A 20,386-nucleotide genomic window follows, 5' to 3' on the forward strand; every position below is an offset into this window, starting at 1 on the left:
TCTGTGCAGGTTTCGTGCTTCGGTGTTGGGGTCGTCGGTTTCCGCGATGGTTGGGGTGGAGTTGCTGAGTGATGAAGTTAGCTGGTCGTCGGTGATTCTGGTCCAGTATCTTCGTGGGAGCAGGTGCTGGTGTCTGTGGATGGTGGGTGTTCTGAAGGTGAAGTAGACGCATCAATGGTCAGTCCATGAGAGTTTTCGGTGGTGTGGCTTAAGGTGATGGAGTTTCCTGTTGTGAAAAGGGGGCCAAGGGTGTATCCTGCTGAGTGCGTGGGTTCGGCCACGATCTGGCGGAGTCCAATGTTGTGGAGTTTGTCCAGGAGGGATGTGGTTCTGGGGTCCAGTTGGTTGTCGAGGTGGAAGTTGAGGTCTTCCAGTAGGACGCGATGGCATGCGGGGAGATGATGTCCGTGATGGAGTTGGCGAAAAGTCTGCGGGGTCCAGGGGGTCGGTAGATCAGGGTTCCTTGGAGGGTTGAGGTAGGGCTGGCTAGTATCTTGAAGTGAAGGTGTTCCATCAGGTCTGTGGGCTCATCAGGGAGTGTGCTCAGGCGGAGGGTGGATTTGTGGATGATGGCGATTCCTCCTTCCGGGCGGGTGGGGCGGTCCTTCCTGGAGATCTTGTATCCTTAGGTAATGGCGATGGCGATATCCGGTCCTGGTGTTGGTCCAGGTTTCGGTAAAGAATGCTACGTCCGGGGTGGTGCGGTCGAGGAGGTCCCAGATTTCTGTAGCATGTTTGTGGAGGGATCGGACGTTGAGGAGGATGCATTGCAGGGTCTTCGGTTCAGTTGCAGGTGGGTTGCTCTGGGTCCGTGTTCTTGGCGGTGCTGCAGGTGTGCCGGCAGCGGTGACAGCTGAAGGGTCCTTGGGTGTCGACTGGTGTTGCTAGCTTGCAGTTGTTCTTGGGGCCTGGATTGAGGTCATGGAGTGCCGCTGGGTTGTAGCGTTGACGTGCAGAGATCCAAGGTTCCTGGCGCTGGTCGCAGTCGGGTCGCGGATGGGCACAGACGGGCTTGCCTTTGGCGTGCCGGCAGCACGGCCATACAGCAGCCCCCATTAAGTAGGGGTCGGGGAGTGCAGAGTACAAGTAATTAAACCTACTAAATTTGGGAGAATCTTATACAGAAGCTGAACTTAATATATTGGGCTGGGGTTCAAATTCATATTGCTATTTATACCTGTATTACGTCCCACAGCCGACCAGACCACCCCACAGATTTTCTACTTCCCATTTGATAGTGATGTTTTTTGTAATAACACTTGGGCTTCTTGCTGAGTAGAACAGAGGTGGAACTGACCTCTCCATAACATTTTCAATTTAAACTGATGAACGATAGAGGCCTCTGCCCCTGCATTGGCCAATCAGACCCACAAACTCTCTCCACTGATGCGCTGAAAGCGCCAACATATCAGAGAACGCGCTCACCCTGACCCCCTCGGAAAGAACGATATCCTTCTTTTGTATTGCCTTACTTAAAATAGCCTCTCTAATACGAAAATCATAAAAATTCACAATAATCTTCCTTGGGTATTTAGCCCCTTGGAGTTTCTGGGAAGGAACCCTATGAGCCCCCATTACAGTAAAGTCCTTCGGTGCGCTTTCCAGTATATGCTCTCTGATCAGCGTTTCCATGTACAACAAGGGGTTGGACTGACCATTATGGTGATCGCTGTCCTCCGGTATCCCTGTAAAGCGCAAGTTGGATCGCCTTGCATAGTTCTCCATTTTGTCCATCTTCAACTATGAAGCCTGCTGCTTTTTCTGAAGAGAAGCAATATCTGAGTCAAAGGCCAAAGAATGGTCTTCGATATCTGATACCTGTTGCTCTAATTCTTTTATTCGCTTTGGTATATGTTGAACCATACCCTCGATTTTTATCTAGTCTTTGGTGCCACAAGGTAAGATCTTGGGCCTGGGAGGTCTTATAATCTCGTATTTCCCTTAAAATAGTCTCAAAAAGCTGTTGCAGCTGATGCATCGAGACCAATGAAGGCTGATTCTTTTCACTTTCTCTCTCCCGGGAATGCCCAGTCGCCATCTCAAACACTTGTTGATTTTGCAGAGCCATATCCTTAGCCCTGGCCTCCATCAGGAGACACTGAGATACTAAGGTGGGAGAGGGACCCAGGTAGTCTAACCTCACTGAATCTTGAAGAGGTGTGACCAGGCCTGTCCCTAGTTCAACCTGCTTCCTTGAAACAGGATCACCGCCAACCAGGATTTCTAGTGAGTCCAGAGCCAGAGAGTCCCTAGATGATATTCCACCTGAGGTCTGGCCTACAGAATGCAGACTGGTATCCTCATGTGTTAAAGATTGCAGGAATCGCTGTTAGCATGAGCTGAAAGCAATTTTGTTCTTGGCAGCCATTTTAGTTAGCCATGTGCTCGCCATGTGCTTTCTCCCTCTTCCAGAGCCTTGCACATGCTCAGAAAGACCTAGCTGGTAGAATGCACCTGCTCCTAGTGTAGAACTGTCAGGCTATTCTTACTGACGTGTTCAGTATAGTCTCCCCCCCCACTTTGTTGAGCAAGCACATTTTGTACACACATATTAGTCAATAACCATGCTTGTATGTGCCAGGACCTCCCCTTGGTTTTATTCTGACTATGCAACAAATGCATATATAAGGCCCCTGTTCTCTGTACTCCTTAGACTGTCTCCTACAGTGGCCTGAGGGTACTGTATGACGCAGTCTCCCTCATGTGAGGTTATTAAAAATGTTCTTTTTCGTATTACAGCTTCGGTGCCAATTTATTCTTTGTTGGTTTGAGGACCAGGTGTATTAGTGAACCCCTTAGAAGGTTTTTATTTCTTCACATGCATTGCTTTACGGTTTTTGGAAAACAAAGGGTAATCTTTGTGGGGACTGTCCACCCTTTTGACTCATTCCTTCTCCATGGGTGCCTTATTGCGGGCACAGATGCAATGACTAAAACACTTCTAGTGTCCTCAATCTCCTGCCAATTGTTATAAAAGGCCTTTGAATCCTTCAATATCCGTTGCTTTAAGGAGCTATCCGGGGCTTCAGCGTTATCCACCCCAGCGTCCACCCCGGCGTCTGTCTCGGTGGAACCCGCCTCTGGAGAAGCCCTTCAGAGGCCCAGTGCCTAGGTAGAAGGACCAGGGGATATTTGATCCATTGAGTAAGTTGCAGTCCCGCTTTTCTTCTGTGAGATTTTTCCTCTCCTTGCTTTAAGGATGCTTGATTGGGCTGCCTTCCTCCTAACCCCCTGTGTTAGTGATGGGGGACTCAAATCTGTGGTTCCTGTTCCCCTCAGAACAATTTGCTGCATGCTTCACTATCCAGACCGCTTGAAAATCTTTTATTTTATTTCCCCCTCCTCCTTCTCTTGAAGTTTTGCAGGTATGCAGGACTGTTTTTTCACAAAAACATCTCCTAACCCAAGCGTTCTTGGTCCAAGGCCCCCAGCCGAGCAAGACAGGTCAAATGGGGCAACTGCACCTCGCCACAGAAGTCCTTCTTACCTCAGTGCCGGGCACAGCACCATTAGCTGCTAAAACCTCAATGTCACAGAGGGCCGGGAGCCAACAGACCCAATTTAACCAGCTCCTCGCAGGACTGCGCCCGCTGAATAATTCTTCTTGGGTCTCGAGACACTACCACTGCCACTCTGCCTCACAATCCTTGCATCTTTTACAAACAACAAGGGACCCCAATAGTATCAGCGAGGGACCCTGGGGAGCTTATTATACAAACACAACAATGGTCCCAAGCAAGGAGACAGAGGATAGTTGAAAATAAATATAGACCCAGTCAGTTCTATATTGGTGAAGACATGCCCAGCCGGACAGAGGTCTTCAAAGTTTATACTTAATTAGGAGTTTATAACACAACGTAATACCTTCAACAATTCACGTGTGTGGGGCACAAGCCTGTACCCAACCACAACAATACATAGACACAGACGACACATGAAAGGGCTTGCAAGGCAAGAGCAGCAGTTTCTGTAGAATTCCAATCATACAGAATTTTTTTTGTAGGTACCATTACATAGCATTGCATAAAGATTCATTACACAAGTATATGGTACTAAAGGTCGACGGCGTTTCGGACCCCCTACTAAATCATGGGGTCCATCATCAGGACAAAACAATAATTGCGTTTGAATATAAGCCTCTTTTGTCACAAGGCGTATTGGTGAGAAGCTCACAAGCGAGCTTGAAGTAAATTCGGGCCAGCAGGGCCAAGGTCTGGGATGATTATGCCAGGGACTTGGGTAACAAGAGAGTTAATTTTCTTATGGTCTCGGGCCCAGGGGCAGAGCATACGCAGTGCCTTATTTCCGCTTGGTACCGCGATCCGGATAGTACCGCAACGCCGTGTCGCGCTGGAGTCATGGAGCCAGGAGGGGCCGGGTCAGTCGGCTGGAGTCGAGTTCCTGGCTCGACACGGCGTTGCCGGTACTATCCGGATTGCGGTACCAAGCTGAAATAAGGCACTACGTATGCTCGTAAGACCACACTCGGAGGCACCCTCCTCTACCGACCTCCAGGATCCCGCGCACAATTCAGTGACGACATCACCGACTTTATCACCCCTCACGCTCTCCCCTCCGAGGAATACATTCTACTTGGAGACCTCAACTTTCACCTGGAAAAGAGCTTCGACTGCAACACCACCACCCTCCTGGACAATCTCGCCAACCTCGGACTCAAACAAATTGTTAATACCCCCACCCACATCGCAGGTCACACACTCGACCCCATCTTCACCTCCAGCAAACCTATCTCCTTCAGTCACACCACAACTCTACACTGGACGGACCACAGCTGCGTTCACTTTACCTACAATAAGACCACAACTCACAACCTCCCTCAACCTACTCTACGAAGAAACTGGAACAAAATCACCATCGACCAGATCTCCTCATCGCTGCTTCAAAACCCCCTTGTCCACACCTCAAACCCCGACCAAGCAGCCATTAACTTCACCCAATGGCTATCCAACAGCGCCGACATCCTAGCACCGTTGAAAAAAACGTCAAACCAAACTAGGCAGCAAAAACGCCCCCTGGTTCAACGATGATCTTAAGAAATCTAAGAAACTCTGTCGCTCCCTCGAGAATGCCTGGAAAAAAGACCCAAACACCAGCACCAGGGACGCCTTCAAAAACGCCACCCGCATACACCACCAACTTATCCGGACTGCCAAGAAAGCCGCATTCAAAGACCGACTAGATAACAACGCCCACAACAGCAAGGAATTATTCAACATCGTCAAAGAATTTACCAACCCCTCCGCCAACTCCGACATCACTCCCTCGCAAACCCTTTGCGACTCCCTAGCTTCGTTCTTCCACGACAAAATCGCAGACATCCACAACAGCTTCGACAACCAACCCGGAGATCACCCCACCCAACCTTCTGCCGTACCTTCACCCCCCTTGAACATCCTTAATGACTGGAACCCAATCTCCACTGAGGACACCATCCGTCTGATGAACTCCATCCACTCAGGATCCCCAACAGATCCATGCCCTCACCACATCTTCAACAAAGCAGACTCCATCATAGCACCACACCTCCGAGACGTCATCAACTACTCCCTCAACTCCGGCACCTTCCCAGAAATCTGGAAACACGCCGAACTCAGCGCCCTTCTGAAAAAACCCACAGCTGACCCCACCGAACTCAAAAACTACCGACCCATCTCGCTCCTACCATTCCCGGCCAAAGTCATCGAGAAAGCCATCAACAACCAGCTCGCCGCCTTCCTCGAAACTAACAAATCCCTCGACCCTTCACAGTCCGGCTTCCGAGCCAAACGCAGCACGGAGACCGCCCTCATCGCCGCAACAGACAACATTCGAACTCTACTGGACAATGGAGACAGTCGCCCTCATCCTCCTCGACCTCTCCGCAGCCTTCGACACAGTCTGCCATAGCATCCTTCTACAGCGCCTCAAACATCGGAATCCAAGGAAAAGCACTGGAATGGATCACTTCGTTCCTCACCGGAAGAACCCATTGAGTCCGCCTCCCACCATTCAATTCAGAGGCCACTGAAGTCATCTGCGGCGTACCGCAAGGATCCTCACTCAGCCCCACCCTCTTCAACGTATACATGAGCCCCCTCGCGGCCATCGCACGCCAACACAACCTCAACATCATCTCCTACGCAGATGACACCCAACTGATCCTCTCACTCACCAAAGACCCTAATACCGCCAAAACCAACCTTCATGAAGGAATGAAAGAAGTAGCCGAACGGATGAAGCATAGCCGTCTAAAACTTAACTCCGATAAAACAGAAGTCCTTATCTTAGGAACCACCCCCTCCGCCTGGGATGACTCCTGGTGGCCAGAGGCTCTTGGAAAAGCACCCATCCCGACGGATCACGCACGGAACCTGGGCGTCATTTTTGACTCCTCACTCTCGATGTCCAGACAGGTCAGCGCCGTCTCTTCATCCTGCTTCAACATTCTTCGCATGCTCAAAAAAACATTTCGCTGGATCCCCACCGAAACCAGAAAAACGGTCATTCATGCACTGGTTACAAGCCGCCTGGACTACGGAAACACCCTATACGCCGGCACCACCGCAAAACTCCAGAAAAAACTCCAACGCATCCAGAACGCATCAGCCAGACTCATACTTGATTGACATCCCACGTAAAGACCACATCTCCAGTCACCTGAAAAAACTCCACTGGCTCCCCGTCAATAAGAGGATTACTTTCCGCCTCCTAACCCACGCACACAAATCACTTTACGAACTCGGACCCGATTGCCTCAACACTCGACTTTCCTTCTACACCCCCCCCCCCCCCCCGCCAGCTACGTTCCTCCAGCCAAGCCCTTGCTACCGTGCCTCGCATCAATAAAACCACCATGGGAGGTAAATCCTTCTCCTACCTGGCTGCTAAAACCTGGAACTCACTCCCCACTCACCTTCGTCTCACTCAGAACCATCTAGCATTCAGAAAGCAACTTAAAACTTGGATATTTGACAAGTAATCCCCCCACCCTTCCTCAAGCGCCTTGAGACCCTCTGGGTATGGAGCGCGCTATATAAATCCATTTGACTTGACTTTGACTTGACATCCACATTAGGGTCTAGTCTAGGAAGTGAATGCATAGCAGAATCACACAGTGTCAAGATCAATGTTTTTAGTGTTGCAGAAACAGGTAGAAGCCCTTTTAGGTTGGCCGAGAGTCATAACGTGTGATTGGTGAAAACAGAAGGGAATGAGGAAGTGATCTGACCAGTCAACATGGATAGGGGGAGCAATGGTAAGCAGGTCCGCTTTAGATATAACAAGGTCCAGAACTGAGCCCTTAGAGTGTGTGGTTTCCGAGCAGTGTTGGAAAAGGTCATTGGCTGTGAGAAAGGTGGCAAGCTTGTTGGCAGTCGAGTCTTCCAAAGAGCCCCAGTGGAGATTGAAGTCACCCAGGAAGATCTGTCTGTCACTTTGAGTATGGTAGGAAAGGCTTTAATTCAGTCATTTTCAGCTTGACAAAATAATGTGTTTTTTTTTTTTTAAAGCACCTCATTCCACGTTTTCACTTTAATGGCAGTTGCTCCCCTTTCTTTAGACGTGGCTTTCTGTATTTGGCTTCACAACAAATGCTTTTTTTTTGTAAAAGCGGCCCGTGCTTCGCTTTCACATTAATGGCGGCCACACCCCTTTCAACTTATCTTGTGTCCCCTTAAAAGCATCACCCTCATCCGGCTCTCCTGTATTCCTCGCCGGTATCACCCCATAGCAGAGAAGGCTGCCTTTAGGCACAAGGAGGCCGTTTAACAAAATAGTTATCAGAAAAGACATAAAATATGCTGAATAGCTTTAACAAATGTGCCACCGCAGCTTAAAATGAAAAAAGCAATACAATCTGCAAGCTGGGATTTTCAGTCTAATGATGAAACAGAAGCTTAAAGTCCCAGAACACTATGCACAGCTGGTAAAACAAGCATTTGCAATACAATGCGTCTCACATTGGTAAAAATCTGAACTATTAGTGTTGCTAATAGTAATGCAATGCAAATAGCTCAAACTTTCAGTAATGCAAGACCTATTGCATTGCAAATGCTTGTTTTCTTTTCTTTCTCAGTTTCTTGAACGAGTGGTCTAAGACTCCAGTTGCCTTCTATCCTTTTTAGGTCTCGCCTATTCCATTCCACAGGAATGAATATGCAAGTCTAATGCCGCCAAACCAAGACTTAAACCCAAGGCTCTCAAAAGGCTCTCAAAAAGCGGATTTCCAACAGTTCACGAGAATCACGTGACCACAAGCACGTGCATTTCCCCACATGAAAGGCATCAGCCTCCCTCCCACAGGCTTCCCCAGCGTGCGCTTGGCCGGCCTCTGCCAGTTCTCCTCCCCTAATTAATCACTTCACTTTTCACGGCCGCAGGCCTTGACTCGCATTTCTACTCCCCCCCCCACCCCCCCAGCCCATGTAGACACCATTGCTTCACTCAGGTTAAAGCACACCGGGATACTGGAGTGCTTTAAGCTGAGCCATAAAGATTCTTATCTGTTGGCAAACATCCCCTGTGAAATGCAAATCTGACCTTAAGGGGACAAAACAAAGGCACATCCACAGTCACATCATAAGTCACGACTTGCATGCTATTCTTTTAATATAATACAAGTTGTCATTGATGTTTCCGTCATTGCATCTAAATATATCCTACAAGTTTCATGCTTTTGGCATGCTTTTGGATAAATGTCTTTATTTTCTTTTTGTGCGCGCAAACTATTCAGTCTCAAAACACATTACTCATGACACTGATTCAATTACTTGCGTGCTATTATTTTAATATAATACAAGTTGTCTGTGTGCCCCACTTTCTCACCCAGCATGTCCGTGTGTCCCACCTCCTCACCCTGCTTGCCCATGTGTACACCTTCTCTACCAGCCTGTCCGTTTGCCCTCACTTCTAATCCAGCCTGTCCGTGTGCTATAGCTCCTCATCCAACCTCAGTGCCAACTCCACCTCAGGCTGTCCGTGTACTCCAGCTCCACCCCAGCCTGTCTGTGTACTCCAGCTCCACCTCAGCCTGTCCATCTACTCCTGCTCCACCTCAGCCTGTCCGTCTACTCCTGCTCCATCTTAGCCTGTCCGTCTACTCCAGCTCCACCCCAGGCCTGTCCATGTAATCCAGCTCCAATTTAGCCTGTCCGTGTACTCCAGCTCCATCTTAGCCTGTCTGTCTACTCCAGCTCCACTTCAGCCTGTCCGTGTACTCCAGCTCCACCTCACCCTGTCCGTGTACTCCAGCTCCACCTTAGCCTGTCCGTGTACTCCAGCTCCACCCCAGCCTGTCCGTCTACTCCTCCTCAGCCTGTCCGTCTACTCCTGCTCCACCTCAGCCTGTCCGTCTACTCCAGCTCCACCTCAGCCTGTCCGTGTGCTCCAGCTCCACCTTTGCCTGTCCGTGTACTCCAGCTCCACCCCAGGCCTGTCCATGTAATCCAGCTCCAACTTAGCCTGTCCGTGTACTCCAGCTCCACCCCAGCCTGTCCGTCTACTCCAGCTCCACCTCAGCCTGTCCGTCTACTCGAGCTCCACCTCAGCCTGTCCGTCTACTCGAGCTCCACCTCAGCCTGTCCGTGTACTCCAGCTCCACCTTAGCCTTTCCGTGTACTCCAGTTCCATCTTAGCCTGTCCGTCTACTCCAGTTCCATCTTAGCCTGTCCGTCTACTCCAGCTCCACCTTAGCCTGTCCGTCTACTCCAGCTCCACCTTAGCCTGTCCGTCTACTCCAGCTCCACCTTAGCCTGTCCGTGTACTCCAGCTCCACCTTAGCCTGTCCGTGTACTCCAGCTCCACCTTAGCCTGTCCGTGTACTCCAGCTCCTCCCCAGCCTGTTCGTATACTCCTGCTCCACCTCAGCCTGTCCGTATACTCCTGCTCCACCTCAGCCTGTCCGTATACTCCTGCTCCACCTCAGCCTGTCCGTCTACTCCAGCTCCACCTCAGCCTGTCCGTCTACTCCAGCTCCACCTCAGCCTGTCCGTGTACTCCTGCTCCACCTCAGCCTGTCCGTCTACTCTTGCTCCACCTCAGCCTGTCCGTCTACTCCTGCTCCACCTCAGCTTGTCCGTCTACTCCTGCTCCACCTCAGCCTGTCCGTCTACTCCTGCTCCACCTCAGCCTGTCCGTCTACTCCTGCTCCACCTCAGCCTGTCCGTCTACTCCTGCTCCACCTCAGCCTGTCTGTCTACTCCAGCTCCACCTCAGCCTGTCTGTCTACTCCAGCTCCACCTCAGCCTGTCCGTGTACTCCTGCTCCACCTCACCCTGTCCGTCTACTCCTGCTCCACCTCAGCCTGTCCGTCTACTCCTGCTCCACCTCAGCCTGTCCGTCTACTCCAGCTCCACCTCAGCCTGTCCGTGTACTCCAGCTCCACCTCACCCTGTCCGTGTACTCCAGCCCGTGTACTCCAGCTCCACCTTAGCCTGTCCATCTACTCCTACTCCACCTCAGCCTGTCCATCTACTCCTGCTCCACCTCAGCCTGTCCATCTACTCCTGCTCCACCTCAGCCTGTCCGTCTACTCCTGCTCCACCTCAGCCTGTCCGTCTACTCCTGCTCCACCTCAGCCTGTCCGTCTACTCCTGCTCCACCTCAGCCTGTCCATGTACTCCAGCTCCATCTTAGCCTGTCTGTCTACTCCAGCTCCACCTTAGCCTGTCCATATACTCCTGCTCCACCTCAGCCTGTCCGTCTACTCCTGCTCCACCTCAGCCTGTCCGTCTACTCCTGCTCCACCTCAGCCTGTCCGTCTACACCTGCTCCACCTCAGCCTGTCCGTGTACTCCAGCTCCATCTTAGCCTGTCTGTCTACTCCTGCTCCATCTCAGCCTGTCCGTCTACTCCTGCTCCACCTCAGCCTGTCCGTCTACTCCTGCTCCACCTCAGCCTGTCCGTGTATTCCAGCTCCATCTTAGCCTGTCCGTCTACTCCAGCTCCACCTAAGCCTGTCCGTGTACTCCAGCTCCACCTCACCCTGTCCGTGTACTCCAGCTCCACCTCACCCTGTCCGTGTACTCCAGCTCCACCTCAGCCTGTCCGTGTACTCCAGCTCCACCTCAGCCTGTCCGTGTACTCCAGCTCCACCTCAGCCTGTCCGTGTACTCCAGCTCCATCTTAGCCTGTCCGTGTACTCCAGCTCCACCTCACCCTGTCCGTGTACTCCAGCTCCACCTCAGCCTGTCCGTGTACTCCAGCTCCACCTCAGCCTGTCCGTGTACTCCAGCTCCACCTCAGCCTGTCCGTGTACTCCAGCTCCACCTCAGCCTGTCCGTGTACTCCAGCTCCACCTCAGCCTGTCCGTGTACTCCAGCTCCACCTCAGCCTGTCCGTGTACTCCAGCTCCACCTCAGCCTGTCCATGTACCCCAGCTCCACCTCAGCCTGTCCGTGTACCCCAGCTCCACCTCAGCCTGTCCGTGTACTCCAGCTCCACCTCAGCCTGTCCGTGTACTCCAGCTCCACCTGTCCGTGTACTCCAGCTCCACCTGTCCGTGTACTCCTGCTCCACCTCAGCCTGTCCGTGTACTCCTGCTCCACCTCAGCCTGTCCGTGTACTCCTGCTCCACCTCAGCCTGTCCGTGTACTCCAGCTCCAGCCCAGGCCTGTCCGTGTACTCCAGCTCCAACTTAGCCTGTCCGTGTACTCCAGCTCCACCCCAGCCTGTCCGTATACTCCAGCTCCACCCCAGCCTGTCCGTCTACTCCAGCTCCACCCCAGCCTTCCGTGTACTCCAGCTCCACCTCAGCCTGTCCGTGTACTCCAGCTCCACCTCAGCCTGTCCGTGTACTCCAGCTCCACCTCAGCCTGTCCGTGTACTCCAGCTCCACCTCAGCCTGTCTATCTACTCTAGCTCCACCTCAGCCTGTCTGTCTACTCTAGCTCCACCTCAGCCTGTCTACTCCAGCTCCACCTCAGCCTGTTCGTGTACTCCAGCTCCACCTTAGCCTGTCCGTGTACTCCAGCTCCACCTTAGCCTGTCCGTGTACTCCAGCTCCACCTTAGCCTGTCCGTGTACTCCAGCTCCACCTTAGCCTGTCCGTGTACTCCAGCTGAACTCCAGCCTGTCTGTATACTCCTGATCCACCCCAGCCTGTCCGTATACTCCTGATCCACCCCAGCCTGTCCGTTTACTCCAGCTCCACCTTAGCCTGTCCGTGTACTCCAGCTCCACCCCAGCCTGTCCGTATACTCCTGCTCCACCTCAGCCTGTCCGTATACTCCTGCTCCACCTCAGCCTGTCCGTCTACTCCAGCTCCACACCAGCCTGTCTGTGTGCTACAGCTCCTCATCCAACCTCAGTGCCCCTTTGTCCCACATCCTCATCCAGCTTGCCTGTGTCCCCACCTTCTCAACAAGCCTGTCCATTTGCCCTCGCTTCTAATCCAGCCTGTCCGTGTGATATAGCTCCTCATCCAACCTCAGTGCCAGATCCACCTCAGCCTGTCTGTGTACTCCAGCTACACCATAGCCTGTCCGTGTACTCCAGCATCACCCCAGCCTGTCCGTCTACTCCAGCTCCACCCCAGCCTGTCCGTGTGACCCACATTTAAATGTCCACGTGTCACTCCTCACCAAGCCTGTCCGTGTGCTTCACTTTCTCACCCAGCATGTCCGTGTGTACCACATCCTCATCCAACTTGCCTGTGTGCCTACCTTCTCAACCAGCCTCTCCATTTTCCCTCGCTTCTAATCCAGCCTGTCCGTGTACTCCAGCTACACACCAGCCTGTACGTGTACTCCTGCTTCACCCCAGCCTGTCTATGTACTCCAGCTGCACCCCAGCCTGACAGTTTGTCCATTACATCTGCATCAGTTGAAGCTACACTCACAATTTGCACTTAAAGGAGGACAACACACTATGGCAGAAGAGTCAATTCAGTTTCATAACTTTCATTTACATTTGTTTTCCTTTACAACACGCAAACACGCAAACCACAGCCTCTCTCTGTCAGCTGCACGTTCCTCAACCCCCCCCCCCCACCCCCTCCCCTCTCCATCTCATGCACGCTCTTGGCTCTCCAAAACTGCAATTGTGTTGGACATCATGTATTTGGGGGGGGGGGGGAGCCGTCTAGGGACGAAACCACACCACAATACTGGAAGCCTTTAGGCTTAGCCGTAAAGATTCTAATCTGTTGGCGGCCATGCTCTGTGAAATGCAAATGTAAACTAAAGGAAACGAAACTTGCCTTCCCAAACAACTGAACAAGCTCCAAAAACAATGGCTACAACACAACGGACCCTCCACAAACTGTTACATACATGGTTAAATGTTATTTGTTTATCTGCAAATTGTTAGTGCAGTTACTCACCAGCCACACATAACACCAGCCGTCAGTACATGATTACGTCTGAATGCCAGAAATACAATGCAGTTGTTTTCCCCCAAAAATTTGTATAGGAGACAGAAATTAGTGCTAGGGCTAAAGTAAACGTTACTTTAATATATTTGGGGTGCAAGTGCTCCTTTAACAATCACACACACTTTTTTTATGCATGTTTGCGCTCTAAACAGTGCACACAATCTGAAATAAAAATGGAGGGCTACACAGTGTGGCGCAAGAGCAAAATAAAATTCATGCATTTTCATATTTGTTTTTCACATTGGAATGTGTGAGCAAGTTCATAACTGTTTATGCAGACATTCGACTACACAACTCATATCTTTGTTTAATCAATTTTTGAAAACTTAATTGCAATTGCTCATACACTCGACAAATTCCAGAGTAGAAGGTCCCGATTGAACTATTAAAAAAAGGCAATGTTAAAGTAGGCTAAACAAATTTACATTACCCATGGTACCAAACCACAAACACAAAAAACGTTTGTGAATGTCACAAATAACATTCTATAAAAAACAAAATAACAAATGATCTTTTACTCACAAAAGAAATGAAAACTACACTATAACCAAATCACCACACTAACCAATAATACGCTCATTTATATCACCTTGAATTATCACTCACCAAATAAAATTTTTAAAAAATTAAAAAAAGAACATCGCAGGATAAATGGGAATAAAGTGAACATTCAGATAAAACGAAACTGCTAACTCAAAGCAACATCCACATTTGCAGTTTTAAAATGTGTTGACTAACATTATTTGCATATTTCATTTACAACGAAAAAACAATAAAAGACTTTCACAAAAATATACATTTACGTACCTTCATATAAACTATGTGCATCGAATAAAAATCGAACATTTCAGGTAACACCACCACAATAAATAATTAATTACATACACGCAATAAAAAAATTGACACAATATAGATTACATACAATGCAAATATATACAATAATGTAATACACTAAGAAAATATTCATTACATCATAGCACATCCAATTAATACATGAATAAACTCAAAGTACATACCCCTTCGAAGGGAAAATAAATGTTTTGTACAGAATTCGTCCAATAAAACCAATACATTTTTAAAATTACAGTTCTCAGCAACATATACATAATATATCACATTTCAAACCATTAAATTACATTTAAATTAAGTAAATACGCTATTACTAAGACAGTCGCGAACGAAAAACTAAAAAAATTATCGACATTCAGTAATAAACATTAGTAAATTTATTCACACTATCAATAGTACATCCAATTAACTTAAAAAAACATAAAAATACACTCTTACCTGTCAAACGACGCAGCAACAGGACAGGAACAACAACACGCCTTCCGCGCCCCACGATTCTCGATCTTCTGGGGAATTCCCCGGTGACGCACGCCAATCGCAACGCTACGTCAAATACTCCAAATACAACTCTGTGCCACATACTTATATGCAACATACACTCCAAATACAACTCAGTGCCACATAATTACACACCACATAATTAAACTCTACTTGATGCAACACACACTCCACGCAATACCACTCAGTGCCACATATTTATCTGCTACATAATTACACTGCACTCCATGCAACATACACTCCAAACAATACCACATAATTACACACCACACAATTACACTCTAAAGAATACAACATAAACTCCCCATATTACCGCTCAGTGCCACATAATTATATGCAACATAATTCCACTGCACTCAATGTAACAGACACTCCAAATACCACTCAGTGCCAGATAATTACACACCACATAATTATACTATACTGAATGCAACACACACTCTCCATATTACCACTCAGTACAACATTATTACACGCTACATATTTACACTGCAAACAATGCAACATACACTCCAAATTCCACTCATTGTCACATAATTACACGCAACAAAATTACACTCTACTGAATACAATATACACTGCCCTTTTTAAAAATCAGTGCCAGACTATTACATGCCACATAATTAGTCTTCTCAATGCAACGTAAATACACTCAAAATAATACCACTCATTGCCATATAATTACACACCTCCTAATTACACTCTACTCAATGCAACATAAATACACTTTATCTATCTGTGTATCTATCTATCACCCAAAGGACACTAGAAGGTATGAGCAGGGCCTGAGGGATTTTAAAGACCAAGACACATTCCCTAACTACATGTAGAAAACCAAAAGAGTGTCAGAGATTCTATCCAAACTGTGTAAGGGTCATTAAACTAACAGAGCATTTTAGACATTTTACAAGACCAATAGCTCAAACTTACCTATTGCGAGACCTATTGCATTGCAAATGCTTGTTTAAATCTGTTTTGCTCGGCACTCTCCATGGACACTGCTATTTTGTCCATACTTGATTCTCACTTCCAGCCGCCACTCTTAGCTGTTCTTTCCTTCTTCCTCTTCTTAACTTGTCCTCCACTTTTAACATGGTCTGCAATTCTATCCTTTCCTCCTCTCTGTGCTCTGGGTAATTCAAGTTCTGCACCTGACCGCTTCTCTTCTTAGCTAGCTAATCACTCTGAATCAGTTCTTGGGTTAGTCACTTTTCTCCTACTCTTCCTCTGCTTTCCTAAACTGTTTTTCATTGTTCTCGCTGTTGGATCCCATCCCTCAGGCCATGCCTTGTTCCTCATCAAGATATACCAGGAAGTTTTTATTTAATGCCAATTGTTTTTTCCTCTGTAACAGACTTTTCTTTTGTGCACGCTTCATGTGGTGTTGATAATTCCCATCTGGAATTGTGGCAACTGGAAGGGTCCTCGGAGTCAAATCTTCCCAATTTAAGAAACAAACTTGCACTTCGCATCAGGTAAAGAAGATAGACCTGACAACCACAACTTGTGTGACCTAGGCATATTTATTAACATGGTTGTTTACATTTACACACTAGTCCCTTGATCATGGGATAGTGGGAGCGTAAAAATTAATTGATATGAGGGCTTAAAGATCTGTAAATATTTTGAGCTATGTCCCATATAAGAATATCTTGAAATTAGCTCATCTCATACAGAAACCAAGGGCTTGCACTCATTCAAGAACTATCAGGACTCTGCTATTCTCAAAGCTCATGAGGTATAGGCAATAGGTACCTCCACCTCATCCTTCTTTTCAAAATTATGAAAGATACACTTTCAAACCACTTATCTGAGACCCACAAATGCTCCCTGACTAGTGCCTTTCTGGCCAGAATAATTCTACATCCTTTTTTTTAATTCACACAATAATGGCAGTTGTCTATTTTACGCTAGGGAAACATTGGCTTACTATTCCATTAGTTAACATGTGGATTCTTCCTTTATCCTCCTAGGTCTCCGAAATCTGTACATATGGGCAAACGTGTACTGTTTCCAAGCTGCAGCGAGGGAAATGAATACTCCTCACATACACTGTAGCTCCAGTATAAGCTACTCTTGTCAGCACTGATAGTTTCCTGACTGTATACACAGCTGGATTTATCCATCTGGAAGAACAACTCTGGGCTTGAAGCCCTTGAGCTTCTGTGAAGACACATATAGACAGAGATTTCCAAAAACTCATGCAGACATTATAGCTTCATTTTCTAGCCTTTGGTCGCTTTCTTCGCCAGGTTTGCCCCTCCATAAATCTCCCTGAAATCTAATCACAAAAATATCAACTTTTATCAAGTGCATTCACGTGTCTTGCTACCTCTCACTCCTTGAATCTGATACCAGCCCCATTTGTGTATTTCTTCGGATCCATGTTTAAATCATGCTCCCTAACCTTATGTAGCACACAGCAACATCTGTCCCATGCAGTTTCATTCACTCTACTAAGTCTTTTAAAATCTTAAAATAGGGCACACCTTCCTCATGATTCTCTAAAAAATACTAAACTGAGGCAAAACTGAATGTATTCTTCTGAAACCCTAACCTCCCATTGGTACCACAAATGGTGGGATTCTTATAGAGCTCAGCTTGGTGATACTTTGGTGATGAATTGTATGAAAAGTCAGTGTATCGTATATAATGCTGAATGGGTGGAGATCCCCATGTATCCTCTGAGGTTTCTGATCTACACGTAGGCGCCAAGCACTGTGTCGTTTCCATGCTGTACCTTTGGATAACAACTACTCTGAGTCCTCAAGACAATCTTTAAGCCGTTATTGCTCAAGTAATTGAGCTCCACCTTTAGGTGTTTTTCTACCATCACTGATATTTTCATGACTTTATAAACAGCAGGGCTTCATTCATTATACAGGATTTTGTTTTAAATCCCTTAAGCAATCCTAAACATTCCATAAAGAACACCACATGGAGTCCTCCCAAAACATGCCTAGAGATTTCCAGTCATTCTTCAATAGTTGTTCTCCTTTGTCTGGTTTCAATACCAACTTCAATATCCCACATATCTCCATCAAAACCATATCCCTCTTTTGTCAACAGAATATACAATCTTTGGGGCATCTCTCTTCTTGGTATTATTTATTTACATTTATGCATTTTTTATAGAGTTGTCTCTACCAGAGAGGGTGTCCGCATGCGGTAAATATAACTGTGCGGTCAAACTTCATCTTTTAGATATAAGAAGCATGAAACCACTAAGCATGAAACATTCCATGGTTATGCAGAAGTGGTAAATCCGAGAAGTAGAGGAAGAAATGAGGACAGAAGCGATAAGGAGGGAAGGGAAATGGCTGATGTAGTCGACACAGGTAGGTTGGAGGAAAGAAGTGGAGGGTTACAGAGGATACCAAGTGGAGGACATGTTGAATCAAGTTGAGGAGAAACAGCTAAGGAGATGGGAGAAACCAGAGAAGCCAATAGTAGGCAGGAGTGGTTTGAGAAGAGAGAAGTTTTTTTTTTATGTGAAAACATATACCCAGGCAGACTTTCAAGGCAAAAGCTGGCTATTTAGGAAGACATAAACATATACATATAACTGATAAAAGTTCAAATTAAAGCAATGGACCGGGATGATATCAAAAAGATAACTTTTAATACAAATATAAATATAAAAGATGACTTGGTACATATAGTCAACAATTACACATAAAAAAGTCCTTCTTAAGGCTTATGTGGCTCTCCTTCAATTTTATATTAGAAAAACATCGGATATATATAAAAAAAGGATTTTTCCTCTTTCTTTTGCTTATGGAGAGTAGGGCTGTGTGTCAGGGCTGTGTGTCAACGCGTTTCGACAAAGTCTTTTGTCTTCATCAGGACAAATCGAAATTCAGCCACTTTTTCTAAAAACAATTATGATCAAGAATGTTCAAAGTTGGTGTAGGGTTTAAGGCACCTTTCCGCTAAAATCCGGAAAACGGTATGTGATAACTGTTTAAGCAGTGTTCACTGCCTCCATCTTACTTCTACCTACACAACATTACTCGTCGTTTTTTTCACATAAGAGAGGGGGGAGAGGGAGGCTTCAAACAATCACCGCCATGTTCGTCGAGTGTTTTGTAACCGTAAAACAGCCGATAGATGAAAAGACGCTCGGCGATCGTAACCATTTTTTCACAAACTGAACCGCTGAGGGAGGCAGAGACGTTTTCAAGCGCTGCGTACATCCAAACGTGGGCGTCATCCGGGTAACGGTGAAACAACTTGAATCACAGCCATATCACGGCTATATTTGAAGGAAAACGGAGCTAAGACATACAACAGCCTCTAACGATCGCCGAGCGTCTTTTCATAATATCTAACAAAAATAAAAGTTATATACAGACTATCGGCTGTTTTACGGTTACAAAACACTCGACGAACATGGCGGTGATTGTTTGAAGCCTCCCTCTCTCCCCTCTCTTATGTGAAAAAAACGACGAGTAATGTTGTGTAGGTAGAAGTAAGATGGAAGCAGTGAACACTGCTTAAACAGTTATCACATACCGTTTTCCGGATTTTAGCGGAAAGGTGCCTTACTCCCTACACCAACTTTGAACATTCTTGATCATAATTGTTTTTAGAAAAAGTGGCTGAATTTCGATTTGTCCTGATGAAGACAAAAGACTTTGTCGAAACGCGTTGACACACAGCCCTGACACACAGCCCTACTCTCCATAAGCAAAAGAAAGAGGAAAAAATCCCTTTTTTTTATATATATCCGATGTTTTTCTAATATAAAATTGAAGGAGAGCCACATAAGCCTTAAGAAGGACTTTTTTATGTGTAATTGTTGACTATATGTACCAAGTCATCTTTTATATTTATATTTGTATTAAAAGTTATCTTTTTGATATCATCCCAGTCCATTGCTTTAATTTGAACTTTTATCAGTTATATGTATATGTTCATGTCTTCCTAAATAGCCAGCTTTTGCCTTGAAAGTCTGCCTGGGTATATGTTTTCACATACAAATTGTTGTCCCTGACCCAGGAGTCCTATCCATATCAGGGGGTCCTTGATACCTACAAGATTGAGAAGAGAGAAGTACCAGAGTAAGTAAGGCTAGATTGAGGAAAGAGTGTGGAATTAGGAGTCACAGCTTGAGAAAGGAGAAGCCAAGTGAGAGGTAGTCTGAGGAGGATGAGCTGGAGCGGAAGCAACGGGGATAGCCAATGCAGGTGAGATTGCTCATTCAACAGGAAAAGCTTGAAGACGTGTATCTTAAAGTTTTTTTCTAAAAAAAAAAAAATAGGAAATTTGCCAAAACGTAAGCCAAAACAGACACGGAGAAGAGCCATGTTCTCCAAATTGCACATCTTGTGTGGAAAGGCTTCCATATTCCCATGCCAAACGTTCCTAAATGCCTGTTTGTAAACTAGTGCACACACTTGGAACCCACTCCCCCACTGATCTATCTATTCGTAAGTCCTTCTCAGATATACCCTCACTCACAGTTGGGAATCCAAGCCTGATGTACAAAGATGGGTCGCTAAGTAGACTTTTTCCCCCCATGTGAATTAATCAGTCATAGTGTTAAATGTCCATTAGCAGGGATTCGCATACTGTTTGAGGTAGGAGCCCTTTCGCGGCTCCCTGTCCATGACTTTGAATGAAGGGATGGCTTGCTAGTGTTTGGACTTGATTTGTCCCTGAATTACC

This window comes from Lissotriton vulgaris, unplaced genomic scaffold (genome assembly GCF_964263255.1).
Source record: "Lissotriton vulgaris unplaced genomic scaffold, aLisVul1.2 SCAFFOLD_6605, whole genome shotgun sequence".
Classification (NCBI taxonomy): domain Eukaryota; kingdom Metazoa; phylum Chordata; class Amphibia; order Caudata; family Salamandridae; genus Lissotriton; species Lissotriton vulgaris.